The sequence below is a fragment of the Priapulus caudatus genome, unplaced genomic scaffold, assembly GCF_000485595.1.
Source record: "Priapulus caudatus unplaced genomic scaffold, Priapulus_caudatus-5.0.1 Scaffold564, whole genome shotgun sequence".
In the NCBI taxonomy this organism is placed as follows: Eukaryota; Metazoa; Priapulida; class Priapulimorpha; order Priapulimorphida; family Priapulidae; genus Priapulus; species Priapulus caudatus.
The window spans coordinates 177,728-189,491 of NW_014577625.1; the positions used below are offsets into that span (position 1 = coordinate 177,728).

General features: G+C 39.9%; 1 long non-coding RNA gene across 1 annotated transcript in view; it reads right to left on the reverse strand.

The window, feature by feature from the left end:
- Window positions 1-7,149: 7,149 nt before the first annotated feature.
- Window positions 7,150-11,764, reverse strand: part of LOC106811695 — a 5,332-nt gene continuing 717 nt past the window's right edge. Inside the window, exons 2-3 of the long non-coding RNA XR_001394191.1 lie at window positions 8,952-9,068; window positions 7,150-8,161 (exon numbers count right to left, since the gene is read on the reverse strand). This is a non-coding gene — a long non-coding RNA (uncharacterized LOC106811695). The remainder of the gene's footprint in view (window positions 8,162-8,951; window positions 9,069-11,764) is intronic.

The window sequence follows — 11,764 nt, forward strand, 5'->3', positions numbered from 1 at the left end:
CTTGCTCATCTCGTCCCCAAGATCTCGCCAATGTATTGGTGGTTCGGCCTGCGCACTTGGTAGTAATCTCTTGAGGTTTTTGGCACAGGTTAGAGTAAATAGGTCTGTGAGGCATTCAGAATTTGCAGTGATGACATTGCCGTTTGCTTAATCGGTGACGGCTGTAAGTGCGCGCATGGTATTAGAAGTAAATATAAACAACCCGTGTTTTTATTCGCTCCGGGTAGTATGGCAATGGGAAAAGGCCAGTGTAGTTGTTGTCGCATTGCAATGACTATATTACCAAATGCACGACAGTCATAACACCTATGATCATTCTCTATTGATACATCTCTATTATTCACTCTTGATCATATGTTTACGTGTCGATTCATGCCGATGCGAGCGGATTTATTAATCAGCTCTCCACACCGTATATAATGTTAGTTTATGTTTTAGGACAGCCCAACAGGTCTGTGATAAGTCATGATTTTGTGACAGACGCGCCACGAAACTGTAAGTTGTGCGTTAATCGCTGGGTTCACGTGTTACCTTTGCGGCTATGTAATCTGTGAGAATTGTCTATGTGTGTATAATTGGTCAGCTAGTGAGAAGTGATTATAGATTACTTCAGTATGAATACAGCTTCGTGCGGAAAAAGGTACCGAAGACTGTAATGTAAAGATGTAAAGAAGAGTTGAGACATGGAAAAATTTACGAGCTGTTTTTGATAACAGTATCTCACCAGTTAAGACTGAGAATCCCGTATTTTCATGATGATTTAATGATAACAGCAATTTAATAGGTCTTCAGTCACGTGTAGGGTATAAATAAACCTGCAGTGACAGTGCAGTGCAAATGACAAATTTAATAACCCTACATTGTGTTGAATGTCTTCGTTTAGTTAAATGGTTATCGGCAAACATAATGAATGAGTCTTTAGCCTAATGAACATGTTAGTATCCGACAGCGTTTTGGAAAGTTCGAGTTGAGTGTTGCAGTGCTACCTACTAAACTGTATCATTCTGTTAATTTTCCATGGCTGAACTGTCACGGTTTTACATAATATACGCATATTATCAAGAGTCTATCAATAGATATGAGAGATTATTGATAGACTCTTGATATTATCTGACACATGCAAATGCCAACATGTGGTTTCCCTATGAAGTAAATACACTTCAGAAAAGTTTTAAATACTTGATACGAATATAAATTCATTATATAGTTAAATTCCAACGTTTGTGATGACGGCTGAAGATCGATAGGCACGAACACTGGTGGTACCTGCTGTTACTGCATTGACTATTGTCGAAGAGGGGCCAGAGTTGGAGCGTATCGTATGGTCGTGTGACGGCTAGTGAATATATAGATTGCATAGCTTTTGGGAAAAATTGGGTTTCGAATTAACTTAATCTGTTGAAGTAACAACTCTAGCCACTGTCACGAATACTGAATATATTTCGAATGGCGCGGGTGTCTATTCTTTCTGGAGTTAGGTGGTTGTGTGTCTGGTTATACATATTGACATTGTCTCGTAGCAATAGATACGGCGCATTGCGTGATGTACAAAACTGTGTAATGAATGGTTCACCTCAAATATAATTGCTATGATAGTCACTTTAACTTTATATTGTCATTATTCATTTCGATATGTTAATTGTCGTCCGTCTGATCTTGGTGATGAACAGTCAAAATCATAGAGCACGATTTTAAAGTGATAAAACACTCGCAGCCGATAAATTGTGTGTATTTCTTTACCGACTGAAGTTAGATCACAAGTTTATTGCGTCTTTAGCGTTATCCATTCTTTGTGATTATAATGTTCGGCATGGCTACTATCTTCTAACAGCGATCATATTTTATTAGAATTAGGTATTTAAAAATTAAAATGCATACTCCGGAATAGGTTACTATAAAAAAAATCAAACGCATTGTCTCCCTCGCAGAAGAATATGGAGCCCAACCTTCTCAACGTCCCGAGTCCGCACATTTTCGTGTGTCGAGTTTACCCGCCTGTAGGTCAATGTCCGCGTGAGTCAATTAAGATGACCCGCCTGGAGATCGGGCAGCTCAACTCACCAGCTAACTCATGTGAGATTGAAAATTGAGATTGATCATGTGGGACAAAATTATACTCTACGCATAATTAAAGGTTATTCCCACAAAAATACCACACACTTATATTTATATACAAGTACATCAACCATCATAACAAACCAGACAGAAATGATCCCCTGCCGTACCTTGAAATTATTGCACTCAAATCAAGTAATTTTATTATTTAGCTCAACACTATTGCGTCCATCAGATTTGTTCTCCATGTAAAAGACTGCTTTCGGTACATTTGAATGTGAATTATATGCAATAAAGATTTAATAATAATACGAATAGACGTTCTGACGTCCGAATGTGTAAAACATCCTAAATGAGTGAGATTAGATTTGTATTTTTACCACGGTTGGAGAGGAAGAGGTAGGCCTACTAAGGGTGCTTAAAAACATGAATACGTGCAGGTAAAGCTAATGGGTTAGATAACAATATCAAGATAATATGCCTGCAAAATTTATAAAAGATGGATCAAATATTATTTGCTCAGCTGTTACACGTGTAATCAACATGTCAGTCATCCAAGGAAAAATCCCCGATGACATGAAGGCAGCAAGAGTCATCCCAATACATAAAAAGAACAGCAAAACAGAACCCTCAAACCTCAATAAATGAGCATATAAGAAAACTAGTAATATATAGGCCTACGGACAAAGAGCTTATAATGATTATTATTATCATTATAAGCTCTTTGCTACGGATCAAAAAACAAAAACATTAACAAGCAAACTAACCAAATTTGCGAGCAAGACATAAATAGGCAAGTAAAGGAATAACTCACAAGAATTATATGGATAAAGCATTTATACAAAATAAAATGATAAAATGTAGGCGTATATAACATCTGTAGTAACATACGTTTGACTTGACAAATGAATACTGCAAGTAACTGTAACAATTAAGTGTACACGCACTAGACAGGAAATAATGAATAATATGATGCATAAAATTGGGGCATGTTTGCATGGTAACAAGATAAAGAAACAATGTTTAACATAATTAACACCAGGATAAGCAGAACACTTGAGGCTGGGTGGAAACCAAGTTGAAAACAACTGAACTTTGGCAATCAGTACAGTACAGCACTCACATATATGCAATGTAATAGAGTGTAACTTAAACGGCATATATTACTAGTTATATCAGGAGTCTCTCTTATTCGTGTTGTTTGTGCACAGGGCAGGCGTGCGGAGTACTTGTGCATGTGTTTCAGATGAGCATTTGACCGGCATTTACAGGTGATTATAGGCGAAATAGAGTAGAGAAACATTAAGACTTTGGTAGTAAATAAATTTCGTGTTTATTTACCTTTTTATTTATTTATTGAGACGTTCCAAGTGCCTGTGTGGCTCAGCTTTGCTGTTGATCCTGAGAGCTGCGCGCAGATGAGACGCGCAGTTCCGCGGGATATGCGCACGCGACCGCGGGGATGTTCAAGTATGAAGCGCTGTCCGCAGTGGACACGTGCGCCAAATTCGAGGCCCGGCGCACGTCTCCACAGCGGTCAGCGAATGGTCTGTAGTTTTAGAAGATAACAATGAAGACTTTGTTCTAAATAAGAACTATCGGCGGCTAAATAAGAGCAATATACAGACCTTTGAATTCCTTGTCTAGTCAGTCAAAGCTAGGGCTTGTTGGGGTCCATTATGCAGAGCGTCCAATTGAAATGGCCCATTAAATTGTCAAGTGGAATTGTGTTTTTCGGAACCCCTAAGAAAATGTCTCCCTCTTACATGCACCCCTCCCTGATCAATCACGCATTCAGGCGTAAACAATAACAGAGATGAAATTGTGTTGAGTTTATGGCTCTTGACGCACGTGCAATGACCTACAAGACTAATGAAAGCACAGGCACTTGGAACGTCTCAATAAAAATAAATCTTCACACAATTTTTCACAATGATCGACCGCCTGTGTGCAAAAATAGGTGAACGTATGTGAAACATATACGGTTAGTACTTACTGTGACATATCCGTGACTAACTGACACCACTAAATTGGTAAAATGTTCCATGCACTTTAAGAAATGCTGAGAAATGACGAGGTTATCATCGCAGAACTCCCGAACACCGTACGTCACAAAGCTATATGTAAACAAACACGCGTGTTGCGAGGTGCCTGCCTCCAATATCCATTTCAAGGCCCGCTATAAGCCAAGCATAAAGCGCGCGGGCAAGACGTCACACACACAGCTACGTTCATTGGCTAAAACAATCGAGTAGCGCGGTTAGGGATTTTCGGAATTATTTAATTTAAAGAAAAACTTTACTGTTCAAGGAATGACGCACTCGTTCACTTCCGACAGCGAGTGAAAATGCCAAAAATTTGCGAAATGCATCGGCCGGGCATTTCATTATTTACGAAAAGTAAACAGGCTGGCGAAAGACAGTAGGTAGGCAGTCACGTCGGTGACGCCCCATTCATGCCCATCAACGAAGGGGTTTATTCTGATTACGGAGATGCGAAAATCCAACAGAAGGACGTAGCGCAGTGCGCTAAACAGCGTGTTATTTTTATATTTGTGGCAAACTCTATCGTAGGAAACCGTTCTAACATAGCAGAATGCCCTAGTTCCTGAGATCGGCGATTTGGTGGTCCAATGGGTCCCCATATTTAAAAATATCAAAGTCTGGTGCGGCGTAGGCTGTGATTGGAAGACACAAAGTGTCAATCCTCGGCGCGCCTCGGCATCATGGCCGCATCACGTCAAGTTAAAGTTTAACAATTTTGTTTTGTATTTTTTTGCCGTTGGTCGGCGCTTGTGTCGCGCCAGAGAGGCGCTTTGCGATAATGCCAGGAATGGATAAAGGACCCTTTATCCACTCCTGATAATGCTATGGATAATGCTACACGGTTTCTACACATATATAATTGCTGAAATTATACACATGTAGTAAGCACATAAAGAGAAGTAGTTAAATTTGTAAAATCTTGTTCCCAATGAGTAACAGTAATTATAAGGCGATAAATACTCCCTGCGGAGGTGATTATGTATATGCAGATTATGCGTTCACACCAGTCTGCTACACCTACTATCTGCTAATAGCAATAACATTTTCTAAGATTTATGAATTTAAAAGCGAGATGACAGGTTCAGGAATATGTGACTTTTCAAAATTGGAAACGCACTGCCTCCCCTATTCAGTAATGGGAAGCTCAATGTTTTCATCATCCCGGTTCTGTACATTTTCCTTTGCCGTTTGGTCGGCGCGCGCGCGTTGGTGTCGCGCAAGAGAAGCAATGTATGATGACAAACAAAATATATCCATATATAATTTTATTAAAAGCATACACGTGTACTGAACACATACTCAGGAGTAGTTAGACATAAAAAATTGTGATCCCAATGATTCCTGTAATTAATCATAATGCAGAAAACATTCCAATCCTTAAAACGTGTGATAGATCATAGAGTCAGACGTGTCTCTGCCCATGGCTATTATATATTCGCGGGCGGGCCGGCGGCACGTGTGCATGGTAAAATCTTATCTACATGCTTCACTTTGCTCGCAGCATCGCGCCGCAATTCTCAGATATGCTAAATGTGCATGAAAAAGGCGCGCAGACGTCGGTCGCCGCTCACGGCTAAGATAATTTTCTTCGGCCGTTCTTATACGTTTAAACTGGAGCCGGGCGGGCTGACAGCACGTGTGCTTGGTAAAATCCGATCTATAATATTCACTTTGCTCGCAGCATCACGCACTGGGTTCCCCGCTATATCGATATTAATGTACATGAAGATGGCGCTCGTGCGTCGGTCACCGTTTACTGCCAAGAAAATTTTCTTCGTTCGTTCGAATACGTTCAAACCAGTCGCGGGCGGGCCGACGGCATGTGTGCATGGTAAAATCTTACCTACGTGCTTCACTTTGCTCGCAGCATCGCGCCACGATTCCCAGCTATGCTATATCTGCTAAGATAAATCGCATTTGTCGGAATTATATATTTAAAAACGAGACTACATATTTAGTAATAATTTTGAATAAAAATTGGAACGAATCGCTTCCCTGTATCATAAAAGGTGGCCAATATTCTCACCTGCATGCCCACCTACCCAACCCTACTTGACTATCAATCCGCTGCTTCCTCCTCTTGCCACACATCATAATCCAACTCTGTAATTGTCTCGACGGCCTACGTTGACACTTTATCACACTCCCCGACTCCCCGCCCATCAATCCATCTATCCATACATCCATACATCCTTCCATGCATGCATTCATCCATCCATCCATTCATCCAGCCATCTATCCATCCACCCGTTCGTCCGTCCGTCCGTCCGTCCATCCATCCATCCATCCATCCATCTATCCATCCATCCATCCATCCATCCATCCATCCATCCATCCATCCATCCATCCATCCATCCATCTATCCGATCCATCCATCTATCCATCATCCATCCATTCCATCCATCGCATCCATCCATCCATATCCACAATCATCATCCATCCATCCACCATCCATCCACCATCCATCCTATCACATCCATCCATCATCCATCCAATCCATCTAGTCCATCTTCCATCCATCCATCCATCCATCCATCATCCATTCCATCCATCCAGCCAGAGCCATCCATCCATCCATCCATCCATCCATCCATCCATCCTTCTATTCACCTATCCATCCATCCATCCATCCATCCATCCATCCATTCATCCATCCATCCACCCTTCCATCCATCCATCCACCCATCCATCTATCCATCCATTCATCCAGCCACCGATCCATCCATCCATCCATCTATTCACCTATCCATCCATCCATCCATCCATCCATCCATTCATTCATTAATTCATTCATTTAAACATCTATATCACTTGTGTGCGCGCGCGTGCTGATTGACACCTTCATGATTTTATGTTTGTATTTCAGGTACCCGATTTCAATTGTAGTTGCTGCGTGTAAGTGTGATGCAAATTTGTAAACTTTGTAATTACAGAAAACATTCTTCGACCCTAGTTATTTGATTCTTCTGGATAGTTACGTTCCGTACCGTAGTTATAACGCAATAAAATCGAAATTGTTTCCTATAAAAATATAATGAGTTTCTAGTAATTTGTTGTTCATTCATCATTTATTTAACATTTATACAATCTAATTCCTTTTAATACGGCATGTTAACGGCTATATCCGTTTTTACTAACATGTGTCTAACGCGTGTATGTATGAAAATGAATTTTTAACACATCAACAGGTTACTATACGACAAGTTACACGTTTCACGATTATCTATGGCTACCGAGGACACTATAGATAACCTCATGCTAGTAGTTTCATATACAATAGTTTGTTACGAATTGTACTGAAATCACCAATTGCATGCCTATACAAAGCAACGTATCGATATATACGACTACGAAAAATTAACCGAAAAGCTACTGACATTTCATCTGATAGTTTCGTAAAAATGCATTTAAACTGCATAAACAATGTGACGAGCATGCAGTGCATGATTCTACGAGAAACTATTAGACGTTACATCGAGCTACGATAGGCTTCACATAGACGCGAAGTCAGGACATAAACAATAACGTCACTTACAATGTCAATTACAATTATCTGGCCGTATAATTTATTCAGATGTGCGTGGTTTGCGTAGTTATTCTGCTCTATGAGAACAACACCGCATAAAAACCTATAGGCCTCTAGCAGTGCTAATCTGAAGAAAATTGGCCGGAAGATGTGTCTTTGCAGCAATACCCAATGGGTCTATTTCTCACCAATGTTTGTTCCGCATTTAGTTTGGCTAAAAGTCGCGCACGATTTTTGCAGTGTCTTTATTAATATATTGTTTACAATTAGGCTAAACGTTCTTAATGCGATCGCGACATATTGGCGTACTAGTGTTAGTAGATTATTTTTAATTAAAATCTGTTTATTAGGGGAAGGGAATTACACTATCATTAATTGTGAATCAAGTAATTGCACAACATAAATCCGTGACGACTCTTCATTCGTTCGTCCATATCGATGATGTGTCCTGGATGGCTAACCATTTTGTTATGAGCTAAAGTAAAACCAGTGCCAGCAATCCCAGAAGCACGCGAAGAGCTACAGACAATGACCGCTGAAAGCACAAGCAATTGTAGAAATTAACACAAAAAAGTTCGACAAAAATGAAAAGCTTCACAAAACAACGTATCATTATTTACCAATACTTTCACGATAGGCGTGGTGTTACGTAATTTGCCGAGATCCCCAAGAACATGGTATTTTACGTGCTAACGAATTATTCTTTGTATAACCGAATTAGAGAAGTTATCTATAATTCACATACTCTTTTTAATATTTAACATTAATAGTAATTTAAGATGTAGCAAGCTGATCGCATAACGCATTTAGTTGATCGTTTATATAATAAATTATGTACAATGTCACCATGTTATGTAGACACGATGGCTATGAATAGATGACTTGACTATCTTAGGGCAAAAACATTCTAGACACTCGGCAGGAGTCGAGAAGCACTGTGCTTGTAGGGTGGACGGTCAAACGCACTGGTCACACATATGAATAGTGGAGTGTATTTTTGGTAAATATCAATATAGATTTAATGCAAGCTTATACGGAGATAATTAGTTTTAAAGCATATTTTCACGTGCCATCACACACGAGTATTGTATGGACGAGACCAAGGTGTAATTACTCTAGTAATAATGTAAACACGTTCGAACTGGTCAATTAGAGTTCAGTAAGTCGTTTTAATGCTTATTATATCTGTTGTTAATTATGAAAATTAGAGGTAGATATTTCGTCTACAATCCATAAAAATACACTCGAAATCGAATTGAAATGTAATTCAGAACCATACAAATGAAATGAAATTTTGACGAGGGAAATTCTGTGTTCATATTCACCTGCTATATAGCTTGTCCTCCGCGCTATCCACGGAGGCCGAACCCTGTCGATTTCCATGACATCAGCGCCAAGAAAGCGCCAATCCCGAAAGCAAACAACGCAACAAAACCCAATATCTACAAATGAACAAAACACAGCCTCAAAAATTACATTATTATAAATGAATTTTTATGAGCAACAGTGCTTACTTGTTTGATTGTACATAATTATTTATAAATATGACAGGTTTAATCTTTTACATTAACAGTTCGTCTAATATTTAGTAAAGAGATCCTAGGTATATCATAACTAATGTGAAGAATTACAGTACACAATGATAATTATAGACATACTGGGCGAATTTATTAGCTTTGGGTCAGTCTAGAGAATTTTGATAGTATTTCTAGTTGGATGAATTATTCATTAACATTACGCTAATCTAAAGTTAGTCGGGTTCATGAATTTTATCACATGCCTGATACCCTAACACAATTGACATTGACATGTGTCTGTAATGCTATAGCACTAATTACCTCCGCCAGGGGCTTGGCGGAGGTTATGTTTTCACCGGCGTGTCTTTGAGTGTTGGTTTGTGTGTTTGTTACCATGCACGTTTCAGTTCACTTCCGCTAGGTGCGCTGGCTGTAGACTTACAAACACACAACCACAGGCTAAGGGGCAACCACAGTCCTCCCCACCTGCACGCTCCCACTAATCCGGATCCAATTAATTAATTAATTAATTAATTTTTCCACTTAATTAATTAATTAATTAATTAAAAATTTCACATTGAGAGAAATCAGCAGCCTTGGCGGAGGTCTGTGCTCTCCGAGTGCTCTAATTGCAAATGCATTTCTAAAGAGTAATACTTGGTAATAAGAAGTTCGTCTGATAAGGACATCATTTACTGTAGGTCAACAATTTTAATGTAAGTGTCTTACATTGGTGCAACAACTGGTGCAAGTGTCTTACAACAAGTGTACATTGGTGCAAGTGTCTTACAAGGTGCATTCATCGATGGAATAAAATAACCATTTATTGTTACGTTAAACGAACGAACAGGCTGTGATGCTGTTTATCGCACTTTGCACGCGCCACCTATTTTGCTTTCTAATCTTCTATGTATTCTCGCAATGCGTACGATAGATAGTTCAAGAGCGCCACGGGCTATCCCGCGATCCACCGCTGTGCCAACGATGAGATGCGATTGTGCTTATCGTTGTACGTATCGCGCCGATTACCCCATGAGATCAATATACCATTCAATAGGGTTATACACATACGATCAAGAGCGTATAAAGAAGGAGCGTATATATCCTTCTTTATACGCTCTTGATACGATATGTATGTACATATATATATATATCGCTAGTATGTATCAGAACGACCACCTCACTTCCAACCGCAACTTCTAAAAGCAGTCTTTTTTGCACACTGCTCAGTATGATTGTTGAAAGTCTAGCAACGGAACAAGCGGCTGCTACGTTATGGTCGGGCTTGCTCTACACCACTAATAACGGCATGCACAGTTCCACTAAAATTCAGAAATTTCTAATCTCAGCAGAAGATGTATGCAAGCTCTCGGGCAAAGCACCAGCCGTCAGCACACATTGCTATAAAGCCTTAGGACGTACTCGTATCGCATATGCTATCAATATATCAATACAGGCCAATGTTTAATCTCTATTGATCATCAGACACAGGCCTCCTAGACAGCAGTGGGGGATATAAGTCGCCGGCGACAGTATAGTCCATCAGCCAGGGGGGTTGGTCGGTATCAAATCGGGGGGGGGGGGAGAATGCTAATAGTGATTTTTGGGAAAGTCTGGACCCCTAGAGTTAGAAAATATGTGATAGCATTGTGGGGGGCAGCTTTATGTGAGTTATCTCCCCTTTTCCAAAATGGCCGCCAAAATGCTCATTTAGCTATATATCATGTTCTAGAGCAGCTAGGACAGTGATTTTGGTGTCTATATGACCAGGTATTATGAGTCGTAGATTTCATTTCTGTCTTTACCTAAAACATTGAACACACATTTGATGAAAATAAATCCAAGATGGCCGCCAAAATGCAAGATGGCCACCAAAATTGCTGTTTTCCAGCTCGTAATGCAGTTAGGACAGTAATTTGTGTCTATTATTTCAACTAGTCAAAGATTCTTTATTCACCTAAATATAGTTATCTGGTGGAGTTAAACTTCTGAAGGATTCAACAAAGAAGAATATCCACAGAAGACTGCAATCCGAGCTTGGAGGTTCCATGGAAATATTTCCCGATGACAAGGGAAAGTTGTTGATGGTTCCCTACTGTGTATCATTAAAGGATGTTGTCTTGGAAAATCAAACTCTACACAGGGAGCTTAAGCTTTGGAAGGCCAAGTCTACAGATGTCAACAAGATCATAGATCAGACTTCATCACATATCCGAACGGCCATCAAACAGGACATGATATCCACACCATGGCCATACCATCCGTCTGATGTAGCTACTCATATCGCCATACCAAATCAACTAAAGCGATTTCTTGTCGGGCTCCTCACTGGAGATTCTAGTACTACGAATACATCCCACAGGACTGCTATTCTAGTTGAGTCATTTAGCCAGGACATGATATACGCTGTGACACGTGGGCAGCATAAACCACCAAAACATTTCCTGCTTTCTTATGCGGTGAAAGCACTCACTGGAAACATTAAGGTCATTCGGACACTGAACAAGTTTGGACATGGAGTGTCTTATGACTAGCTAGAAGAGAATGATACTGCTCTCTGTCTCCAAAAGTTAGCAATGGGCTTCAACCAGAGAGCTGTTCTACTAGTCTCCATCAAACTC